This window comes from Panthera onca, chromosome B1 (assembly GCF_046562875.1).
Source record: "Panthera onca isolate mPanOnc1 chromosome B1, mPanOnc1 haplotype 2, whole genome shotgun sequence".
Lineage (NCBI taxonomy): Eukaryota > Metazoa > Chordata > Mammalia > Carnivora > Felidae > Panthera > Panthera onca.
Window position 1 is genome coordinate 42802456 of NC_138342.1, and position 21407 is coordinate 42823862.

At 43.8% G+C, this 21407-nt stretch overlaps 1 long non-coding RNA gene across 1 annotated transcript in view; it reads right to left on the reverse strand.

Annotated features, from left to right (window-relative positions):
* Window positions 1-418: 418 nt before the first annotated feature.
* LOC132692512 (uncharacterized) overlaps window positions 419-21407 on the reverse strand; it is a 47832-nt gene continuing 26843 nt past the window's right edge. The window contains exon 3 of the long non-coding RNA XR_013555281.2: window positions 419-5304. This is a non-coding gene — a long non-coding RNA (uncharacterized LOC132692512). The remainder of the gene's footprint in view (window positions 5305-21407) is intronic.

Here is a 21407-nt window from a genome sequence, read left to right on the forward strand (position 1 = left end):
AGCTCAGAGCCTGGAACCTGCTTCGGATTCTGTCTCCCTCTCTCTCTGCTCCTTCCCCGCTCATGCTCTGGGTCTCTGCCTCTCTCTCTCTCCCCCTCAAAAAATAAACATAAAAAAAAAAAGAAAAAAAAGAGACAGTAACTGATAAATTCCAGATGCATGATTTAGGTCATCCAAGTTGGCATTTTAATGGAATTTCTCAATGCAGTATTACACAAAGCACTGCTGATTTTGGGGTAGTGTTTGGAGAGGAAGAGCTCCTTTCAGGGAGGCTCATTTGCTATGAGAACAGTGGTCATTGGACACAGGTATCAACAATCTACAGCCCACAGGCCAAATTCGGCCCATCTACCACCTGTTTTTGTTAAAAAAAAGAAAGAAGAAAGAAAGAAAGAAAGAAAGAAAGAAAGAAAGAAAGAAAGAAAAGAAAAAAGCTTAGGGTTACCCGGGTGGCTCAGCGGCTTGTGTCTGACTGTTGATTTGGGCTCAGGTCATGATCTTGCAGTTGATGGGATCAAGCCCTGTGTCAAGCTCTGCGTTAATGGTATGGGATTCTCTCTCTCTCTCCTTCTGCCCCACCCCTGCTCGCTTGCTTTCTCTCTCAAAATAAATACATGAAACTTAAAAAAAAAAAAAAAAAAAAAGTGTAATGGATAACCACGCCTGTTCATTTATGTTTTGTCTCTGGCTGCTTTCCCCCGGCATTCAAAGTTGTTTTGACAGGCTGTAGCCCACAAAGCCGAAAATATTTACTATCTGGCCCTTTACAGAAAAAGTTTGCTTTTTCTGATCTAGGACATTTGCAATGTGGGGTTGTAAAAGAGCATGGATTTTGGAGCCAAATAGTCTTAGATCCAAGCAGCAGACCTGTCACTTCCTAAGTGTGGCATTGGACTATTATTTCACCTCTGAGGCTAGTTTCCTCACCTAGAAAATGGGGTTGATGTGTATTTCCCCGAGCTGCTGTGGCTTTCCAGCAAGACTGCACGTAAAACAATACAGTGGTCAACACACACAAAAGTACTGTTTTCCTTTTTCCTCTCTTTCCCTACACAGAACTGACTGTAAAATAATATCGCATTCACTTGGTTTGAAGTAATTCCCGAACAAAAGTGATCACGCTTTAGATGTTGTGTAGGCAGGCAGATAATCACACACAAAGGGGTCAGAGAGATTTTACAGTGAGCTCTGAGTGCCTTGTGAAATGTGCATGTTGTTTTGTTTGTATGTGGCATAAAACCAAGGCAAAGTGGCTTTTTAAAAAGGAATATTTATTGGTCCACATAACTAAAAATTGCTGGGTTGGATCTTTGTCCATGGTGGGTCCAGATACTAAAACATGTCATCGGGAATCTGTTCTGTCTGTCCTCCTCCTGGTAACGCAATTTCAGTCTCAGGCTGAATCTCCCTGGACAATGGAAAATGCCCACATCGAGCAGCTACAGATTTATGGCTTAGCACAGGAGTCCACAACTACAGCCCCAGGGTCAACTCCTGCCCGAGGCTTGTTTTTGTGCAGCTTGGGAGCTCAGGAAAGTCTTTACATTTTTAAAGATTGCCAAAAACGCAAAGAAGGCTATGCGACGGAGACATATGGCTGACAAAACCAAAAATAATTATTATCTGGTTTCACCACAGAAAGGACTATTCTTGTCCGTTGTTTCCAGTGAAAGACCCAAGACTGCCTTCCTAGGACCATCTTGTTTTCCTGCGCTGCCTTGTGGAAAGTTTTCTCATTTCTATCTGCGTCCGATGTCAGAGAGAGCTGGATCAAGGGCTCCACTGCTCTTCTCTTGAGCCCTTGAGTTTGTAACTTTGCTCATTTCTCAAAAGTTTATTTAACACAGTCTGCTGGTCATTCTGATGGTTTCTTTTTCTCTCATTACTTCCTTCTTACCTTTAATCGCTTGTAAGTTTCTTATTTTATAGTCTGTATATGGTATCTGAGTTTCAGAAAGATTTATATGTTCTATTCATATGCCTGCTGGCATTTGTTCATGTGTTTGGGGTTTTTGAAATGTTGGACTATGAATTCATCTTGTCGCATTTGATCCTCAGGAATCCTGGGGCTCCAGGATTGGGGGTGTCTCTCCAGTGAAGCTTTACCTCGGCTTTTGCCAGGAAATTTGGGAGCATGTAAGAACTATTTCTATGCTAATATTACATCCAGAAGTCCTCAATACTCTATAGCAAGGGCACCTTTGAATCCCAAAGCTAGTGAGGGCAGGTTTGAGTGTTCAAATCCACCCCAACCCTGCCAAAGCTCACTCCAAGAAACGCAAGCTCGCCTATCATTTCCTTTGGTCTTTTGGGGGTCTTTTTTTCTCTTACCCTTTTACTAAGGGTAGCAGCTTTATGTGGGATATCAATTTTTCCTTCTGTCCCAGAGTAACCATTAAATCCCAAGCTCGCTGGTTTCTGAGATCATCAAATATCCCCAGGCAGCCCCAGCTTTAGTGTGCAGATTGTACTCTGGTTTTTAGCTTCCATTTCATTTTTGGTTCCTGGGATTTCCTTTTCTTTCTTTTGAGCCCAGTTGGACATTTAAAGGGACGCTGGTTCTATTTTATACTGCATTTCCAGGTGTTTCATAGCGGGAGGGTTTTATGTAATGCAATCCACCACATTGCCAGAAATGGAAATCCCATTAGGCCTGTGAACCTGTATGAGACTATGCCAGCGTCATAAGCCACCTGCAGATATCTTTCTGTGCCAGCCACTTTTCTCACCTCGAATAGCACCCGGTGAGGTGCTCATGAGAGGTTCACTGGAGGTAATCACTTGAGTGAATTACCAGAGAGCACAGCAGAGCCTGCTGACAGTGTGTGTGTGTGTGTGTGTGTGTGTGTGTGTGTGTAAGTTACATTCAAGTTAGTTAACACAGAGTGTAGTCTTGGCTTCAGGAGTAGAACCCAGTGATTCATCTCTTACATATGACACCCAGTGCTCATCCCAACAAGTGCCCTCCTTAATGCTCATCACGCATTTAACCCATCCCCCCACCCACCTCCCCTCCACAACCGTCAGCTTGTTTCCTATATTTAAGAGTCTCTTATGGTTTGCCTCCCTCTCTGTTTTTATCTTATTTTTCCTTCCCTTCCCCTATGTTCATCTGTTGTGCTTCTCAAATCCCACATGAGTGAAATATATCTGTCTTTCTCTGCCTGACTTGTTTCACTTATCATACTACACTCTAGTTCCATCCACGTTGTTGCAAATGGCAAGATTTCATTCTTTTTGATTGCCAAGTAATATTCCATTGTGTATATATGGGGGTGTGTGTGTGCGTGTGCGTGTGTGTGTGTGTGTGTGTGTGACATCTTCTTTATCCATTCATCAGTCAATGGACATTTGGCGTCTTTCCATAACTTGGCTATTGTTGGTACGCTTCGAATAAGCATCTTTGTATCCTTTGGATAAATACTTAGTAGTGCAATTGCTGGGTCATAAGTTAGAATTTTTTATTTTTTTGAGGAACCTTGATACTGTTTTCCAGAGTGGCTGCACCAGTTTTCATGCCCACCAACAGTGCAAAAATGTTCCCTTTTCTCTGCATCCTTGCCAACATCTGTTGTTTCCTGAGTTGTTACTTTTAGTCATTTGGACAGGTGTGAGGTGTTATCTCACTGTGGTTTTGACCTGTATTTCCCTGATGATGAGTGATGTTGAGCATCTTTTCATGTGTCTGTTAGCCATCTGGATGTCTTCTTTGGAAAAGTGTCTATTCATGGCTTCTGCCCATTTCTTCACTGGATTATTTGTTTTTTGGGTGTTGAGTTTGGTTAGCTCTTCATAGATTTTGGATAACATGACAGGGATGTCCACTCTCACCATTGTTGTTCAACATAGCACTGGAAGTCCTCGACCCAGCAATCACACAACAAAAAGAAATAAAAGGCATCCAAATCAGCAAGAAGTCAAACGTTTCACTCTTCGCAGATATCAATGTGTTTTATGCATCAGCACTCCCTATACTCATGTGTAAAGCAGCAGCATTTTGTAGGGTTTAAGAGGACAAACTCTAGAATCAGACTGTCTAGATGTAAATCTGAGTTCTCCTTCTAAGATGAGTAGCCTTGGGCAAGTCGTTTAACCTCTCTCTACCTTCATTTCCCAGCATGTGAAGGACAAATAAGATAGAACCCACCTCAGGGGTTGCTAAGATCATTCAGTGACATGTTGTGTGCCAAGGGCCTAGCACGTGTTATGCTCTCCAACAAGGTGAGCCTTCGTTAGGTTAAGGGAGAGGCCTGCACTGGGGAAGAGATCTGTCTTCTCTGAGCTCTCACACACAAGATCAGTGATGGAGGGACAAGAGCTCATGGAAGAGACCTGCCCCTTCCCAGATGTGAAAAAGGGAGAAGCATAAAAAAAAAAAAAGCCTGAGGTCATCACCTTTGTCACTGAAGACAATTTGACCCAGTACTCAGGAAAAATACTTAAGATTGTAAGAAATGCTCTTTGAAAGTGTGGAATTGGACGAGGATGACCTAGTTTGTGTACGTTGATCTAAAAATGAAACTCCAGGGGCACCCGCGTGGCTCAGTCGGTTGAGCGTCTGACTCTTGATTTCAGCGGAGGTTGTGATCCCAGTGTCATGGGATCGAGCCCCACATGGGGCTCTGTGCTGAGTGTAGAGCCTGCTTAAGATTCTCTATCTCTCCCTCTGCCTCTTTCCCCCACTCTTTCTCTCTTTCTCAAAATAAATAAGCAATAAAAATAAAACTCCACCAGAGGGTCTCAAGCGCTTTTCCAATCCCAGAGACGTCACCCTTCATTGTGGGGGCTGTGGGAAGAATGAACAAAGTGTGTCTGCCTTCAGCGCAGGCGGGGGTGGGGCTGGAGAGAGTCAGGGGTCTCCTGACCTTTGCCACTTTGGGTCGCTACACCACCCCTGTGCCCGCATCTGCTTCTTATCTAACCCCTTAAGCCATCAGGATGGAAGTACCACGCGAATTCCTTAGGAACATTTACTCTCGAGAGGAGAACAAAAGACCGTCAGAAACTCCTAAGCTTTTTTAAGAGAAATCGGAGCTGACGAAAATACAAACAAGTGTATAAAATATAAATGCGTTTCTGCAGTAGGCTAGAATCAGCATCGTTGGACAGGTTTTTCTTGAAGTATTTTGAAAGCATTTGGCTACAAGAACAGTTATTCATCCCAACCACATTTCAAATGGGTCGTTTGCCAGTTCCACGCAGAAGTGTGTTGATTAGGAAGTGGTCCTCCAGTTGTTTCCTCCTGAGAAGCGGTCTGAACACTGAGAAAGGTGTTTCTCACTCAACGAGTGCTTATTCAGCAGCCTGAGAGGCAGAGAGAGGCAATAAATGGCCAGATATCAGCAACACTCCTTTTAATTTTTTTTAAGATTGTGGGAGCAACTATCTATGAACTTGGAACAACATTTTGTCGAATTCAGTTAAATCCAGATTAAAAAAAAAAAAAAAAACTTGCTACAAAGTTAACCCGTCAGTTTCACAGCGAAAATCACTTTTGCTGCCGGGTTTTGGGGTACAAATAGAAAATAATTCACACCAGTCTTTGTGATCCGTGTTGTTCCTATATAAGCGCATACATTTTTTCATTATTCTTTTTTGTTTTCAGTCTGCCAGTGTCTCTCCATTGTGACAATTTCAAGTGCCGTCCATTATGCCACCTGCTAAGCCGAGGTAGAATCTATAGGTTGAAGTTCAGGAAAGCACACTTCGCCTTCAGAGATCGACATACTTACAATTTCTGAGAGCTGTCCATCCCCTGAACAGCAGGCTTTGCCAAGAAATGAGTCATCTCACAGAGGGCCGCGGAAGCCATCACTGGGGATGTCGTTGGAGGGTTTCTGAATTGGGTGTGGGATTAAAACACAAGATCCTAGGTCTATTCCAACCTTATGATGTCATGATTTCAGGGTGCCTGGGTGGCTCAGTCGGCTGAGCGTCTGGCTCTTGGTTTGGGTTCAGGTCATGATCTCACGGTTCATGAATTCGAGTCCTGCATCGGGCTCTGTGCTGACAGTGCAGAGCCTGGTTGGGATTCTCTCTCTCCCTCTCTCTCTCCACCCCTACCCTGCTTTCCCAAACTCTCTCTCTCAAAAGAAATAAACTTAAAAAAAAAAATCCATGATTTCACCTTTTAAAAATAGCATTTGCATAGTACTTCAAGGTTTTTAATGAACCTCACATGATCTCATTGATTTTTTTAAAATGAAGATCACTTTTTCCTGACTTTATAGAGAGCATAAATAACTATAAACAATATAAACTTTTGAAGGAAGATGAACAGAATGAAAACAAAAAGATTCTCCTCCCTAAAATATCTACAATATGAACATGGGGCACCGGGGTGGCTCAGCCGGTTAAGCGCCCAGCTCTTGGTTTTAGCTCCAGTCATGATCTCATGGTTCGTGAGTTTGGGGCCCATATCAGGCTCTGTGCTCTCTCCCTTTCTCTCTGTCCCGCCCCTGCTTGCTCTCTCTCTCCCTTTCTCTGTCTCTCTGTTTCAAAATAAATAAATAAACTTAAAAAAAGTTTTTAAATAAAATAAAATATAAACCGAAATAATGAAAACCAGGCAAAAAAGAAAGTCAGCAGTAGCAAGCAAACAAGGAAATGAGTACAGCCTAATGTCACATACTTCAAAAAGTGAAGGACAAGCAAGAAAGAGGAGATTTTCGAGCAGTGTAACTTCCAACTCTGTGCTCACCCTGGATCCTTGAATTATTAAAAATCTTAAGAATTTTCATCATAAGCTCTAAATCTAAGAAGCAAACTAGCAGAACATATTGTTTCCCCTGAGTGTTTTGAGGTATAGAACAGGTTAATAAGAACATGAACTCAATATACGGGGACCCAGAGAGAAAATGATGCAATGAGATAATGATCTAGGGGGAAAAAATGGAGATTTCAGTTCTATGGAAACAAAGCAAAAACCAAAACAACATTACCATGGCGCTAATAAATATATAAAAATAACAACAAGAACAAAAAGCCAAATAGACACAGCTCAAAGCACAATTACAGACACAGAAAGAAAAAAAAAAAAAAACCCTTGAGATAAACATAGTGAATGCATGTGAAAGGCATAGGCAATTTGAGCCTTTTTGTTCCTAAAGTAGAGAACCCACAAATAGGACCGACTAAATATACAAAGACATGAAACAAGCAAATTGCTCTGACAAATGAAAAAATGAATCTGCAGATTGAAAGAGCACGCCAAGACCCAGGAAGACAGATACTGAATGGTCAACACTGAGACATAGCCTTTTTCACTTGCTGAACTTCAAGGGCTTGAGAAAAAGAAAAGTCTCGTGGCATACTGACATAAAAAGTAAGGGAAGTCAATCAGATTGGCCTCTATCTGGTTAATCTATATTCCATGCCAGAATATAATGAAGCATCAGCTAGAATTGCCAAGAAAAGTGTGACTCAAGACAATTCCACCCATCCAAGAAAAGTTCCAGAATGAAGGCCAGAGACAAATATCCTGACACATGAAGGAACTCAGAGAATATGTACCCATGGGTCTTCTTTGAAAAACATATTCATGGTCATGAAGCCCAGGCAATTTAGAGATGAGTCAAAGTGTTTGGGGAAGGACAGGCTGGGGTGAAAAGGAGTCATCATGAACATGCAATTCTTTTGAACGTAGAACCAATGATAGTAAGCGATTATAGGAGTAGTATTTCCACAACAGAATATTGTAAAAATAGTAATACAGCCAACATGGGGAGGTGAGCGGCAACGAGATGGGAGGAAGCACATGTCTCAGGATTGACTCATCTTTCATATCCGTGAGTCATTCAATACTGCCTGAAATTGAAACCTGCAGCTAAAAAATGACTCCAACCTCTTAACATTTTTCATTGCTTTTCTTAACCTTCTTTCCCCAGGTGGGACTGTTAAGGAAATAATATCTCTTGTGGTAAAGATGCATTTAACTAAAGGTCAGCAATTCCTTGAGATTTACTTTAGCTTTATTTTTCTCATGCTAAATTCGAGTGATATTAAATCTATTATGGCATTTTAAAACGGCGTGTATGATACCTATTTTTGTAAAAAATATTTCTACCTATGTCTGCTTCCCTTTCAATCTCTCTTTAGCCTACATTCCCCTTTCTACTCCTCTTCCTTCCACACAGTGCCTGGATTTTCATTCAGACATCCATTTCCCTACAGGGCAACCTGTGTTCTCCAGGGGACTTGGAACCCAGCTCCAGCTCCAGCTCTGGGATGGGTGGTTGGTCCCAGGATAATCCCATTTCTCCTTATCCCACAGAACTTGGGGCAAAGGCAACCAGGCACAGAATCTGGCATGGTCTTGTCACCCAGCTAAGGCCAACGGAACTTGGCTTCCTAACTTTTTTTATAATTATTATTATTTTAATGTTTATTTATTTTTGAGAGACGGATCATGAGCGGGGAAGGGGCAGAGAGAGAGGGAGACACAGAATATGAACAGGCTCCAGGCTCTGAGCTGTCAGCACAGAGCCCGACGCGGGGCTCGAACTCACGGACCGCAAGATCATGACCTGAGCCGAAGTCGGACGTTCAACCGACTGAGCCACCCAGGCTTCCCGAGGCTTCCTAGCTTTAAGAGAACACTCACCACAGAACACTCTCTCCCTCTGGACTTGGTGGTGGTAAGGTGCGAAGCCTGGGGCTGCTACAGCCATTTTTATCACAAGTAAAGCCATCCTGAGATTTATGTCCCCACCCACAGAGGGTAGAGTCACAGGGAAATGAAACAATGTCAGGCCACCTTGTCTCTGGATGTCAATTATGGAAATCCATACATTTTCATATGTGCTAAAACCAGTTAGAATCAGGTATATATATATACACATATATGTATATATATATATATATACACACATACATATGTATATATACATGTGTATATATATGTATATATATACATGTATATATACATATATATATGTATATGTATATATTATTTATTTATTTATTTATTTATTTATTTATTTTGAGAGCAAGAACAAGCACAAGTGGGGAAGGGGCAGAGAGAGAGGGAGACAGAGAGAATCCCAACCAGGCTCTGCACTGTCAGCACACAGAGCCTGATGCGGGGCTGGAACTCATGAACCTTGATCATGACCTGAGACGAAATCAGGAGTTGGATGCTTAATTGACTGAGCCACCCAGATGCCCCTGAATTTTATATGTTTTTTGATGCTGAAAACATTGTAATTGATACATCTATTTAGAAAGTTGTGAAATACCATTCACCTAATGATATTCATTTGGAGTTATTATCAAAAATGTACATTTCTCCACTGTCGAAATACTTTATAATAAGTGCATCTCATTTGACAAACGTAAGAAGTCGTTCTGCTTGAATATGAAATCGCTGCCTATAAAAGCAATATATACGCATTGCAAAGCAAAAACAAAAACAAAAAACTCATCCAGACACTTTCTCTACCAGCTGCCCCAAAGAGAATTAGAAAGAGAAAGAATGTTCTCTGATCAGAAAATATAATAAACATGATTTTAGAAATAGTTAACATATTTACTATGCTAAGAAGTTTACATGTAGTATCTCATTTAATTTTCACAACACATCTATAAAGCAGGTAACGTTAATGTCTCCATTTTATAGAGAAAGAAGTACCTTTTTCATCTCTCTGCAACTGCCTGAAATTCCTTTGAAAAGAGACAAAATCTTCAAGGGCGTTTTAAAGATCAACGGTTTATACCATCCATATGGTGGAGAAAAATAATACGTGCATGTGAGTAATGTCACTCAAAATGGAAATAAAGGTAGTAGATCTGGTCCAGCTGTGGAAGCATGGGGATGAGAAGATTGAAAAGTCTCTGGCCTTTTGGAAGTTGGGGGTGACTGGGCTTTCTCTATCTTGTAAAAATGAAGTCCCAGATGACTCTGAGAGCTGCCACCACCTAAAATTGGACCCCTGTCATTGTTAATAATCTACTCAGGAGTATAAGCTCCAGGAATGTGAGAGCTGAGTCTGTCTTTTTCAATGTGGTATGTATGCTCAGCACGCAACACAGTACCTGGTACATAGTGCTCAATGAAGGGAAGAAGGAAGGGGGGAAGGAAGGAAGGAAGGAAGGAAGGAAAGAAGGAAGGGAGGGAGGGAGGAAGGAGGGAAGGAAGGAAGGAAGGAAGGAAGGAAGGAAGGAAGGAAGGAAGCTGAAGGAAGGAAGGAAGGAAGGAAGGAAACGGAAGGAAGGAAGGAAGGGAGGGAGGGAGGAAGGGAGGGATGAAGGAAACCAAAGGAAGGAAGGAAGGAAGGAAGGAAGGAAGGAAGGAAGGAAGGAAGGGAGGAAGGAAACCAAAGGAAGGAAGGAAGGAAGGAAGGAAGGAAGGAAGGAAGGGAGGGAGGAAGGAAGGAAGGAAGGAAGGAAGGAAGGAAGGAAGGAAGGAATGTAGGGAGGGAGGAAAGAAGGAAGGGAGGAAGGAAGGAAGGAAACAGAAGGAAGGAGGAAACGGAAGGAAGGAAGGAAATGGAAGGAAGGAAAGAAGGAAGGGAGGGAGGAAGGAAGGAAGGAAATGGAAGGAAGTGGAAAGAAGGAAGGAAGGGAGAAAGGAAATGGAAGGAAGGAAGGAAGGGAGGAAGGAAGGAAGGGAGGAAGGAAACGGAAGGAAGGAAGGAAGGAAGGAAGGAAGGAAGGAAGGAAACGGAAGGAAGGAAAGAAGGAAGGGAGGGAGGAAGGAAGGAAGGAAATGGAAGGAAGTGGAAAGAAGGAAGGAAGGGAGAAAGGAAATGGAAGGAAGGAAGGGAGGAAGGAAGGAAGGGAGGAAGGAAATGGAAGGAAGGAAGGAAGGAAGGAAGGAAGGAAGGAAGGAAGGGAGGGAGGAAGGAAGGAAGGAAGGAAGGAAGGAAGGAAGGAAGGAGGAAGGAAGGAAGGGAGGGAGGGAGGGAGGGAGGGAGGGAGGGAGGAAGGAAGGAAGGGAGGAAGGAAGGAAATGGAAGGAAAGAAGGAAGGAAACTGAAGGAAGGAAGGAAGGAAGGAAGGAAGGAAGGAAGGAAGGAAGGAAGGAAACTGAAGGAAGGAAGGAAGGAAACAGAAGGAAGGAAGGAAGGGAGGGAGGGAGGAAGGGAGGGAGGGAGGAAACCAAAGGAAGGAAGGAAGGAAGGAAGGAAGGAAGGAAGGGAGGGAGGAAGGAAACCAAAGGAAGGAAGGAAGGAAGGAAGGAAGGAAGGAAGGAAGGAAGAAGGAAGGAAACGGAAGGAAGGAAGGAAGGAAGGAAGGAAGGAAGGAAGGAAGGGAGGAAGGAAGGAAACGGAAGGAAGGGAGGAAGGAAGGAAGGAAGGAAGGAATGTAGGGAGGGAGGAAAGAAGGAAGGGAGGAAGGAAGGAAGGAAACAAAAGGAAGGAGGAAACGGAAGGAAGGAAACGGAAGGAAGGAAAGAAGGAAGGGAGGGAGGAAGGAAGGAAATGGAAGGAAGTGGAAAGAAGGAAGGAAGGGAGAAAGGAAATGGAAGGAAGGAAGGAAGGGAGGAAGGAAACGGAAGGAAGGAAGGAAGGAAGGAAGGAAGGAAGGAAGGAAGGAAGAAGGAAGGAAGGAAGGAAACTGAAAGAAGGAAGGAAGGAAGGAAACGGAAGGAAGTGGAAGGATGGAAGGAAATGGGAGGAAGGAAGGAAGGAAGGAAGGAAGGAAGGAAGGAAGGAAGGAATGTAGGGAGGGAGGAAAGAAGGAAGGGAGGAAGGAAGGAAGGAAACAGAAGGAAGGAGGAAATGGAAGGAAGGAAGGAAACGGAAGGAAGGAAAGAAGGAAGGGAGGGAGGAAGGAAGGAAGGAAATGGAAGGAAGTGGAAGGAAGGAAGGAAGGAAGGAAGGAAGGGAGGAAGGGAGGAAGGATGGATGGAAAGAGGGAGGGAGGGAGAGAGGGAGGGAGGAGGGATTATTTTCCCGCTTCCCTTCTGATCCACCCACCTGTTTCTCCAAGCTGATGGTGGCTTTAAAGGGACCTACATGTCTTCCCCTTCCTCCTTTTCTCTTCCCACTGGTGGGAAGATGCATGATGACAGGGAGCTCAAACAGCTGCCTTGGGCCATGAGAGCACGAAGCTACATTTTGAGGGTGACAAAGAAACAAGGCAGAATTCTAGTGAAGCCACAGTTTCAGCCCTGTACTGCCCTTCAGGCTTCTGCATGGGAGAAAAGAGTCTCTTGTTTCAGTTGCTGTATTTTGGGGTCTCTTAAAAACAGCAGAGCCTGATTCTTGACTAGTATTAGTGAAGTATAGAGACACTCTAATAGAAACCATAGTTACCAGGATGGTTAATTATCGACATTCCTTAATTTGGTTCTTTATTTTATTTTAATATTAGATTTCCAGAAACTCAGTTGGCTTGAGGGAATTTATTGGGCCCTATGTTTAAAACCTCCAGGAGCCTTTGGGCTCCAGGTATAATTAGATCCAAGGGTTAAACAATGTTCACAGAAGTCAGTCTCTCTGTCTCTGTCTCTATCTCTTGGCTCTGTTTTCTGTGTATTGGGTGAACTCCCAGGCAGGACCTCTCTGTTAAGTGAAGGCTGAAAGCTCCTGGCTCACAATATCCTGAGACGTAGCAGTTACAGTGGGGGAAAACAAACAAAGAAACAAAAAACTTCCTATCCCCAGACTCCCCATAAAATACTCAAGATTGGGGTGCCAGAGTGGCTCAGTCAGTTGAGCATTGGACTTCAGCTCAGGTCATGATCTCATGATTCATGGGTTCAGGCCCCGTGTTGGGCTCTGTGCTGACAGCTCAGAGCCTGGAGCCTGCTTCGGATTCTGTGTCTCCCTCTCACTCTCCCCCTCCGCCGCTCACACTCCGTCTCTCTCTGTCTCTCAAAAATAGAAGAAACCTTTTTTAAAAATCCTCCAGATCGACTCTCATTAGATCCTGTGCCCGCGTGAACCAATCGCTGTGGACCATGGCTCAGGCTTGGGACATGTACCACCCCTGGAGCTGGACATGTTCCAGCTCTACCTGAGCCAGGTGCAGCGACAATGGGAAATGTCTCCAAAGAAACATCCAGGTGCTCTTAGCAGTACAAAAAGAATGAATGCAAGCAGGCCACAGCTGCAAATGTCCGCTACAATTTATTTCCTGATTCAACAAACAGTTATTGCAACACCAAGGAGGTGCCCTGCCTTGTTGCCGGTAATGGGGATGCGGAGCGAGGCCAACAGACAAAAAATCCCTGCCCTCCCAAGAGGCCTTTCACATTTGATCCTGATGAAGCAGTTTCTTGTGTCCTCTTAAAAAGCTTATGTGTATTGGGGCGCCTGGGTGGCTCAGTCGGTTAAGCGTCCGACTTCGGCTCAGGTCACGATCTCGCGGTCCGCGGGTTCGAGCCCCGCGTCCGGCTCTGGGCTGATGGCTCAGAGCCTGGAGCCTACTTCCGATTCTGTGTCTCCCTCTCTCTCTGCCCCTCCCCCGTTCATGCTCTGTCTCTCTCTGTCTCAAAAATAAATAAACATTAAAAAAAAAATTAAAAAAAAAAAAAAAAGCTTATGTGTATCGTCTGCTGGGATATTACCAAACTTGCCAGGGGGCTCTAGAATAATTCTCAGGCTCATGAAAAAGCAATGTGGGGCTTTTACATCATGGGGAAGATGCAAGGCTGGATAGGGTTTTCCTGGTGAGAAAGAGACGAACAGAGGAGCCAACAAACAGTAAAGGCAATACCCAAACAGTGTAGAGGTGGGGTCTGGGCCTTTTCGGGGGACGTCATCTCATGCTCCAGAGAACTCCATGATTCTTGCTCCCGCCCCGTCCTAGTCTTGCAGCAGAATGTACAGAGCTGGAAGAAATATCACCCTGACATTTGGGCCCCAGTGAGGGTTTTATAGGTCCAGCAAGTAAAATATTATCTTCTGTAGTTGCTGCTAATGAAAATGGCAGAGCAATTTGTCTCCCGAAGAAGTATGGAAGCACTTCCGCGGCTTCCTTTTTGGCACACGGACCCCCCGCCATGGCAGTGTGTTGTCTCAACACATTTATTTTCAACGGTGGCAGGACATGTGCTTATCATTTTAGAAATGGAGCCACTCGAGATAAGGGGGAACTCGTCACTGAAAAACGAACTCTAGTAAAGTTGTTTCCTTGCCCCGTATTTCAGGACACATTGATTGTCCTCCAGAATGTGTCCAAATCAATGAATTGATTCAGAGCTTTGTGCAAACCTCTGACACGGACACAGACCATAGTTTTAAAGGACACTTAAACATTCGCTGCGTACCCCTTCTCCTCAGTGCTGCACCCCCACCCCCACCCCCAGCCACCACGACTTGGCAAATACTGCTGACCGTAAGGCTTTTGTTTATTTAAACAAATATCCGGCAAAGAAAGAAAATGGAAATAATCATATTTTGGTGGTCGTTGGTGAGGGTGAGGGTGGGGAAAGAATAGAGAAAAGACTAGCAATGAATTGCCTTCTCCTCCAGTATTCACTAGGGTATTGTTTGTCCTGGCTAAAAGCAAAACAAAAGGCAGTCTTTGGGTGCCCTTTGGATGAAGAAGGCAGTCTTTGGGTGCCCTATGGGTGAAGAAGGTTTTTGTGTATACCCTTTGACTCAACTTCTTTTTTTAAAAAAAATTTTAATGTTTATTTATTTTTGAGAGAGAGTGGGTATGTGTGTGTGTGAGAGCAGGGCAGGGGGAGAGAGAGAGAGGGACACACAGAATCTGAAGCAGGCTCCAGGCTCTGAGCTGTCAACACAAAGCTTCATGCAGAGCTTGAACTCACGGACCACGAGATCAAAGTTGGACACTTAACTGACTGAGCCACCCAGGTGCCCCTGACTCAACTTCTTAAAAAGCTGGTCTCTTATAAACATGGTTACAAGTTAATTTCTCTCTCTGAGTCTCAGTTTTCCTCACCTGTGAAATGGGATTAAGAACATGTAGCTCCTAGGATTTGGGGAAATTAGATGATAGGTCCTATGGAAAGTACTAAGCAAGCTGGTGGGAAAGCAGGAAGTGCTCAGTGAAAGGGAGTCTCTCTCTCTCTCTCTCTCTCTCTCTCTCTCTCATACACACACACACACACACACACACACACACACACGCCCAATGTCATGTTTATGGAGTTGTTTATGGCATTTTAGGCCTGGGACTGCAGTCCTTCCACATACAGGAGATCCAACCCACAATGTCTCTAGACTCAACTAGGGAGCCATCCAGGCATTTGAATGGCAGGACTGTTCAGAGAAACACTTCAAACCTAGACAAAGACCGCTCCCCTTGATGGCTCAAGCATCTGTTTTCCAGCCCCAAACAGGCCATTTAGATAACAAAGGCAAGTCTGAGATGTGAAATGGCTGATAGCAACCCCAAAATAGAGCAGATCTGAGGTGCAATAAAAGCCCTCTGTTGTCCATCAGTGTGAGCGGCACCTACGTGTGAAAGGTGGGTGCTGCCAGGCTCCCAGCGCTGGAAGCTTCCCGTATAAGGCAGAAGATGTGTCCCCAGGAGATGAGGGAGGGGGTTGGAAAACTGCTGGACTGGAGAAGGTCATTTCTCAGGCCATCGGTATGACACAGACCCTAGAAGAAACCTTCCCTCCGGCCTCGTCTCCCAAAGGAAACGAGGCTCAGAGAGCTTACGTGAGATACACGAGGTCACACCCTCAGGTGGAGGCAGAACTGAGAAGAAGGACCCGGGTCTCCCACCTCTCCGCTCAGCCAGTGACTTCTCTCAAGTTTCCGGGGTCCTCATACCCACTTGGAGCTTAACAGTGATTGTTCTAGGCAGCAATCAGAATGATGGAGAAGAAGGCATCTATTAAAGAGGGGAGCACCAAACACGAAAGAGAAAGGAAGATTCCTTTTTTTAAATGTTTATTTATTTTCTTTTTTTTTTAAACGTTTTATTTATTTTTGAGACAGAGAGAGACGGAGCATGAACGGGGAAGGGGCAGAGAGAGAGGGAGACACAGAATCGGAAGTAGGCTCCAGGCTCTGAGCCATCAGCCCAGAGCCCGACGCAGGGCTCGAACTCATGGACTGCAAGATCATGACCTGAGCCAAAGTCAGACGCTTAACTGACTGAGCCACCCAGGCGCCCCAATGTTTATTTATTTTCGAGAGGGGGAGGGAAGGGGCTGAGAGAGAGGGAGATGGAGAAGCCCAAGCAGGCTCTGCACTGTCAGCGTAGAGCCGAATGCAGGGCTAGAACTCATGAGCCTCAAGGTCATGACCTGAGCTGAAATCAAGAGTCACATGCTCAACCTGCTGAGCCACCTAAGTGCCCTAGGAAGATTCTTTTTTAATTTTTAAAAAAAAATTTTTTAATATTTATTTGAGAGAAAGAGACAGAGCATGAGCAGGGGAAGGGCAGAGAGAGAGAGAGAGGAAGAGAGAGGGAGACACAGAATCCAAAGCAGGCCCAGGCTCTGAACCGTCAGCACAAAGCCGGACACGGGGCTCAAACTCACAAGCCGTGAGATCATGACCCGAGCTGAAATAAAGAGTTGGACACTTAACCAACTGAGCCACACAGGCGCCTCAGAAATGTGTGGTTTTTTTTTAAATTTTTTTAATTGTTTTTTAATGTTTATTTATTTTTGAGAGAGAGAGAGAGATAGAGCATGAACGGGGGAGGGTCAGAGAGAGAGAGAGACACAGAATCTGAAGCAGGCTCCAGGCTCTGATCTGTCAGCAGAGAGCCCGACGCGGGGCTCGAACCCACGAACTGTGAGATCATGACCTGAGCCGAAGTCGGATGCTCAACCGACTAAGCCACCCAGGTGCCCCAGAAATGTGTTTTTTTAATCGAAAATTCATATATGCTCTCTAAAATGACAACCGTATGAAATAAAACGGGAAAATCCTTGTCAGACACAGCCTCCCCATCTCACTCCCCACTGGTAAGAACTGTTAACAATTCTTAGCATGTCTTCCAGACTTCTTCTGTACATTTATATGTATGTCCACTTTTTAAAATATAAGTGATATTATACGATACATCCGGTTTGGCAATTTGCTTTTTCTACTTAATCATATACGATGTAGGTCTTTCGGTGTTGCGTGTAGTTCTACCTCGTTGCTCTAAGCAGCCCTGCGGCGTTTTATCACCTGCGTAGAACATGATTTATTTACCGGTTCTCTAACGAGGGGCATTGGGATTATTTCCAGCATGAGTCTCACTAATACAAACAGGCCAGCAGTAAGTATCTTGTGCACCTGTGTGAGCACCTCTCTCATAAATATTTTAGAGCTGGGTCAGGGCATAGACATTTTAAATTTTGATAGATTCAACTAGCTACACTTTCAGAAATGGAATCGATTTGTATTTCCAGCAAGAGAGTAGGCCAGTTCCCCGTCATCGATATCAGATATCATCAACACTGGGCATCATCCATCTTTGTGCTGTTTCCTTGTGTTGTGTTTACATATATTCTTGGATTCTGAGCGGAGTTAAACATCCGTTTGTGTCGTGGGTAGCTATTTGTATTTATCTTGGTGTGAGCTGCTTGCTTTTTTTCTTTTTGGGGGGCAGGGCGGAAGGGGCAGAGAGAGAGGAAGACAGAGCGTTTTCTGCTTGGTTTTCACTGCTTTTTTTTTTTTTTTTATTGGATTTGTAGCACTTCTTTGTAAATTAAACAAATGAATCTTAGTCTGCAAAATGGGTAGCAGTTATATTTTCCAGTTTGTCATCTGTCTCTTGGCTTTGTGAGTCTCGCTATCCAAAATGTGTGTGTGCAGTCACATTGATAAATCTATTCTTCATACCCCCTGGGTCTTATGTCATGCTTTGAAAGATCCTCACTATTCCAGGGGGATAGGATCTGCCTTTTACTCCAAAGTTCTTATGGATTTTTTTATGTGTCACAAATAATAGACCAAAATGGAATTTACTTTAGGTAAGGAATGATGTAGGAACGCAGCTTCCTCTTTCTTTCTTTCTTTCTTTCTTTCTTTCTTTCTTTCCTTCTTTCTCTCTTTCTCTCTTTCTCTCTTTCTCTTTCTCCTCTCATTTCCCCCCAGGTCACTAGTCTATGGTCTCAACACTGTTGGTTGATTGGTTGGTTGATTCGTTCTTTGATCACTTATTTGAAATACTACTATCTTCATAAACCAAATTAATATTCATTACTTAGGTATGTCTCTGGACTCTGTTCAACTGATTGTTCTGTTCACTGATGCACTACCATCATTCTTCTTCAAATATTGTAGCTTTACGATGCATTTTTAGTTTCTATGGAGGCTAATCTCCCCATAACTCTTCCATAAAATGAACCTTGTTTTTTCAAAAAAGAAAAGACGTAGTATATTTTACAAAATCCACTATCACACATATTCTTTAGGCTTCTGCCATTCTATCTTAGTAAAATCTTGCAATGCAATGCGTCTTGGCTACCTTCTCCTCACGTGTTCCCCACCCTGGGGCATGTTGATATTTGAGTTTAGTTATTGGTCTGTGGCAACAAAGGGTAGCTGTGTTGTGTCTTGAGGAAAATGGGCACCCCTTGCAAGGATCCTGTGGGGGAAGTTACCACAGGGTTTTCACCCAAAGAAGGCTAGTCTTCTCAGGCACAGAAGAAATGTACATCCACTGGCCAGAGTGACTTGAACGTGTTGGAGTGTTATAGCCTCGCTCCACGTTTCAGTGTCTCATTCCTTCTCAACCAATTCTCTAACTTTAACAAAATTTTTTTAATGTTTATTTATTTTTGAGAGAGAGAGAGAGACAGAGCATGAGCAGGGGAGGGACAAAGAGTGAGAGAGGGGAGCCATAGATTCTGAAGCAGGCTCCAGGCTCTGAGCTGTCAGCACAGAGCCCGACTCGGGGCTCGAACCCACGAGCTGCGAGATCACGACCCGAACTGAAGTCAGAAGCTCAACCGACTGAGCCACCCAGGCACCCTGCTGTGTCTCTAACTTTTACATAAGAAACTTGGTAAGGCTGTGAATTCTAATGACACTGCAATTCTGCAACCTTCCCTAGTAAATTCTGTGCTTGACTTTTAGCAGTATGGGCCCGTGGCTACAATAAAACAAAAGATTCTTTGGGGCTGCCATGGCAACTTTCTGGTTCTCGAAGTATGACTTTAACTGAGAATGAAATGTCTTTAGCTTGTCATTTGCTTTCCATAAATGCTCTGGTGCACCTGGAAGGACCCACCCAACACTCTAGGCCCTGCTTCGGGGCTCACACCTCACCACAGCCCCCTGAGCTTGATCAATTGGGAAGCCACTGAATGCTGCAATTAGCATCTCTTCCCCATTGGCAAGGAACTGTTCACTGTACCCAAACCCATATGTGTGTATGTATGTATGTATGTATGTATGTGTATATAAATATGTAGAAAGAGAGCGGGAGATTATGAGGAGTCGACTCATGTGATCATAGAGGCTGAGAAATCCCATGATTGTCTGCAAGCTGGAAACCCAGAAACGCTGGTGGCGTAACTCAAAAACTATGAGTCTGAGTCTGATGGCCAAGGAAGATGAGATATGTCCCAGTTCAAGCAGTTTGGCAAGGAAAAAAGGGGTGAATTTTTTTTCTTCCTGTATCTCTTATTTATTCAGGCCCTCAAAGGATGATGCCCACCCACACTAGGGAGGGCAATCTATTTTCCTGAGTCCACCAATTCAAATGCTAATCTCATCCAGAAACACTCATAGACATTCCCAGAAATAATGTGTCATCTGGGTACCCCCACGGCCCAGTCAAATTAACACACAAAATTAACTGTCACACCCCTTTACCAAGCTGATGCTTGATGGTCTCCTGTGCCTCCCCACCTGTTGGCAATTGAAATCTACAATGTCAATATCTCTAGTGCTCAGATTCGTGATTCCTTTGCAGGAAAAGTTCTGAAATAAATGACCTTTGTGGGAAAAGACAGAAATTAACAAAATAACACCAATCTAAACAAAGAAAGAAGCCTAACCAGAGCATGGGATGTAGGTGACAGTCCGTTTCCTTGAGCACTAGCTTGAAACCACTAGCTTGTAAGTAAGATTTTGAGCTGAAGTCATAATGGGCCCTAGAACATTATCAGTGGGATGATGAATGTGAAACGTTCCCTCTATTCCTCTGATAAAAAATACGACTTTACTTAACTTTTTTAGCGAAATTCATGCTCGCTTCGGCAGCACATATACTAAAATTAGTGAAATTCAAGACATCAACTTAAGAATTATGCTTTCTAAGGATAAACCAGTGCCTATCACAAATACAATGGACCCCAAAATAGGATCACCAGACTAGCAGTGTCAACACCACCTGGGAATTTACCACAAATGCTAATCCTCAGGCCCCACCCCAGATTTAGAAACTTGCTGGGTGTAGGCTGGTCGGGGCCTGGCAATCTGTGTTTTAATAAGCCCCCCAGGTGATTTGATGCATACTAATGTTTGGGGGTCACAGATTTGCACAAACTTGAATTCAAGTCCTGACTCCTCCACTTATAACTGTGGCGACTTTGGCAAGACATTTAATCTAAGCCTCAGTTTCATCATCTCTGTCATCTGGACCTTGGTGGCAGCCACCTCATGGGCTTGTTGTAAAAATTAAGTAATGGGGGGACGCCTGGGTGGCTCAGTCGGTTGAGCGTCCGACTTTGGCTCAGGTGATGATCTCACGGTCTGTGATGGGTTAAGTTTCTCCCCCAAGAAGATGTAGCTCTTCGGTGACGGAATGAGGATCCAAACCGGGTTGCCTGGCTCCAGAGTCTGTGCCCTTAAGCACTAATCTAGGGAGATATGGAAGAAATGGTGAGAGGGGGGAGGGAGAGGGAGAGAGGAAAGTGGAGGGGAGGGCAGAGAAGAGGAGAAAGGAGAGAGAGGGAACGACTCTATTTTCTTTAATAGCTTTATGTAAGTATAAGTGATATATGAAGTTTCACATATATGTACAAGTTGATATATTTTGACATGTATATACTTCTAAAACATCACCGCAGTCAATATAATGAATATAACCAGCATCCCCAAAAGTTGCCTCCTGTCCTTTTCTAATACCTCCTACCCACCCACCCAATCCCTTTACCCCCAGGCAACTGCTAAGTGACTTTCCACTCCTGTAGATTAGTGTATATCTTTCCAGAGTTTTAATTGCTTAATTTTCAATAATCATGCAGCATGTACTTTTTCTTGCTGGTTGCCTTCACTCAGGCAAAATTATTTTGAAATTTGCCACTGATTTTGTGTGTGTCAATAGTTTCATTCCTTTCTATTGTTTAGTATTCGCCCATTGTATGGATACACTACAATTTGTTCATCCATTCATCTGTTGATAGACATTTGGGTTGTTTCCTGTTTGGGCTATTACAAGTAAAACTGCTGGGGGCCTCAGCAATCAGACAACACAAAGAAATAAAAGGCATCCAAATCAGCAAGGAGGAAGTCACACTTTCATTCTTTGCAGATGACTTGATACTCTATATGGAAAGTTCAAAAGACTCCACCCAAAAACTTCTAGAA